Source organism: Arachis ipaensis, chromosome B2, assembly GCF_059453495.1.
Source record: "Arachis ipaensis isolate K30076 ecotype BB chromosome B2, ASM5945349v1, whole genome shotgun sequence".
In the NCBI taxonomy this organism is placed as follows: domain Eukaryota; kingdom Viridiplantae; phylum Streptophyta; class Magnoliopsida; order Fabales; family Fabaceae; genus Arachis; species Arachis ipaensis.
Genome location: NC_142437.1, coordinates 83,587,294 through 83,590,786, shown reverse-complemented (window position 1 = coordinate 83,590,786; position 3,493 = coordinate 83,587,294). Strand labels below are relative to the sequence as shown.

At 33.5% G+C, this 3,493-nt stretch overlaps 1 non-coding gene across 1 annotated transcript; it reads right to left on the bottom strand.

The window, feature by feature from the left end:
• Positions 1-3,136: 3,136 nt before the first annotated feature.
• Positions 3,137-3,244, bottom strand: LOC148574641 (small nucleolar RNA R71). Its single transcript, XR_015906682.1, has one exon. It is a non-coding gene; the product is annotated as a small nucleolar RNA R71 (small nucleolar RNA).
• Between the last annotated feature and the right edge of the window lie 249 nt (positions 3,245-3,493).

Here is a 3,493-nt window from a genome sequence, read left to right as displayed (position 1 = left end):
GAATGAGTATCTCTTAGATCTCTTAATCAGAATCTTCGTGGTGTAAGCTAGATTGATGGCGGCACTCATGAGAGTCCGGAAAGTCTAAACCTTGTCTGTGGTATTCCGAGTAGGACTCTGGGATTGAATGACTGTGACGAGCTTCAAACTCGCGAGTACTGGGCGTAGTGACAGACGCAAAAGGAGGGTGAATCACAGAGCATTTGGACCATTTTCACAAGAGGATAGGATGCAGCCATTGGCAAGGGTGACACGTCCAGATGATTAGCCATGCAGTGACAGCGCATCGGACCATTTTCCAGAGAAGATCAAAAGTAGCCATTGACAACGGTGATGTCCTTATATAAAGCCAGCCAGAGAAATGAGTAAGACTGATTGGATGAAGACAGCAGGAAAGCAGAGGTTTAGAGGGACGAAAGCATCTCCATGCATTTATCTGAAATTCTCACCAAGGATTTACATAAGTATCTCTATCCCTGTTTTATTATTAATATTTGAAAACTCCATAACCATTCTATATCCGCCTGACTGAGATTTACAAGATGACCATAGCTTGCTTCATACCAACAATCTCCGTGGGATCGACCCTTACTCGCGTAAGGTTTATTACTTGGATGACCCAGTGCACTTGCTGGTTAGTTGTGCAAAGTTGTGATAAAGATTTGAGATTACAATTGAGCGTACCATGTTGATGGCGCCATTGATGATCACAATTTCGTGCACCAAGTTTTTGGTGCCGTTGCCAGGGATTGTTCGAGTTTGGACAACTGACGGTTCATCTTGTTGCTCAGATTAGGTAATTTTCTTTTTGTTTTGTTTTCAAAAATTTTTCAAAAATCTTTCAAAAATTTCTCCTTTGTTTTCGAAAAATTTTAAAAAAAAATATAATTTTTTCAAAAATATATTTTTCTTCTGAATTTTTAAGAATGAATTCTAGAGTTTCATGAAGCTTGTTGAAGCATGCTGGCTATAAAACCATGTCTAAATTCTTTTGGACAGAGGTTTTGGCTTAAAATTGAATGAATTACTCCCATATTCATGCTAAAGCTTGACTGGCTATTAAGCCATGTCTAACCCTCAGATTGGAGCTTTAGATTAAGATATTAAGATTCCTGGAATTCATATTAAAAATTTTGGAATCCTTATTTTTCTTTCTCAAAATGATTTTCGAAAAAAATTAAAAGAAAATACAAAAAAATCATAAAATCATAAAAATCAAAAAAAAAATATTTTGTATTTCTTGTTTGAGTCTTGAGTCAGATTTAAGTTTGGTGTCAATTGCATATTCCTCTTGCATTTTTCGAAAATTCATGCATTCATAGTGTTCTTCATGATCTTCAAGTTGTTCTTGGTAAGTCTTCTTGTTTGATCTTGATGTTTTCATGTTTTGTATCTTTTCTTGTTTTTCATGTGCATTTTTGCATCCATAGAGTCTAAACATGAAAGGTTTCTAAGTTTGGTGTCTTGCATGTTTTCTTTGCATATAAAAATTTTCAAAAATATGTTCTTGATGTTCATCATGACATTCAAAGTGTTCTTGGTGTTCATCTTGACACTCATAGCATTCTCGCATGCATTCATTGTTTTGATCTAAAAATTTTCATGCATTGCATCATTTTCATGTTTTTCTCTCTCATCATTAAAAATTCAAAAATCAAAAATATATCTTTCCCTTTTTCTCAAAAATTTCGAAAATTAGATTTGACTTTTTAAAAAATTTTTAAAATCTAGTTGTTTTTATGAGTCAAATCAAATTTTCAATTTAAAAATCTTATCTTTTTCAAAATCTTTTTCAAAAATCAAATCTTTTTCATTTTTCTTAGTTATTTTCGAAAATTTTAAAAATATTTTTCAAAAATCTTTTTCTTAATTTTATCTCATAATTTTCGAAAATAACATCATCAATTAATGTTTTGATTCAAAAATTTCAAGTTTGTTACTTGCTTGTTAAGAAAGATTCAAACTTTGAGTTCTAGAATCATATCTTGTGATTTCTTGTGAATCAAGTCATTAATTGTGATTTTACAAATCAAATCTTTTTCAAAAACTAATTTAAATCATATCTTTTCAAAAATATCTTCTTATCTTATCTTTTTCAAAATTTGATTTTAAAATATCTTTTCTAACTTCTTATCTTCTTATCTTTTAAAAATTGATTTTCAAAGTTGTTTCAACTAACTAACTAACTTTTTGTTTGTTTCTTATCTTTTTCAAAACTACCTAACTAACTCTCTCTCTCTCTAATTTTCGAAAATATCTTCCCTCTTTTTCAAAATTTCTTTTTTTTTAACTAATTATTTTAATTGTTGATTTCAAATTTTCGAAAAATCACTAACCTTTTTCAAAAACTATTTTCGAAAATCACTAACTCTTTTTCAAAAATAATTTTCGAAAATCCTTCTCCCTCATCTCCTTCTAATTATATATTCATCTACTAACACTTCTCTTCATCTCACATCACTGCTCCTATCCTTACCCTTGTGTTTGGATTCTTCATTCTTCTTCACCCCTATTCCTTTTCTTCTTCTACTAACAATAAAGAACCTCTTTACTGTGACATAGAGGATTCCTCTTCTTTTCTTGTTCTCTTCTCTTTCTTATGAGCAGGAACAAGGAAAAAGGCATTCTTGTTGAAGCTGATTCAGAACCTGAAAGGACTCTGAAGAGGAAACTAAGAGAAGCTAAATTACAACAATCCAGAGACAACCTTATTGAAAATTTTGAACAAGTAAAGGAGATGGCAGTCGAACCCAACAACAATAATGCAAGGAGAATGCTTGGTGACTTTACTGCACCAAATTCCACTTTACATGGAAGAAGCATCTCCATTCCTGCCATTGGAGCAAACAACTTTGAGCTGAAACCTCAATTAGTTTCTCTGATGCAGCAGAACTACAAGTTTCATGGACTTCCATCTGAAGATCCTTTTCAGTTCTTAACTGAATTCTTGCAGATATGTGATACTGTTAAGACTAATGGAGTAGATCCTGAAGTCTACAGGCTTATGCTTTTCCCTTTTGCTGTAAGAGACAGAGCTAGAGTGTGGTTGGACTCTCAACCCAGGGATAGCCTGAACTCTTGGGACAAGCTGGTCACAGCTTTCTTAGCCAAGTTCTTTCCTCCTCAAAAGCTGAGCAAGCTTAGAGTGGATGTTTAGACCTTCAGACAGAAGGAAGGTGAATCCCTCTATGAAGCTTGGGAGAGATACAAGCAACTGACCAAAAAGTGTCCTTTTGACATGCTTTCAGAATGGACCATCCTGGATATATTCTATGATGGTCTATCTGAATTGGCTAAGATGTCATTGGATACTTCTGCAGGTGGATCCATTCACCTAAAGAAAATGCCTGCAGAAGCTCAAGAACTCATTGACATGGTTGCTAATAACCAGTTCATGTACACTTCTGAAAGGAATCCTGTGAATAATGGGACGTCTATGAAGAAGGGAGTTCTTGAAATTGATACTCTGAATGCCATATTGGCTCAGAATAAA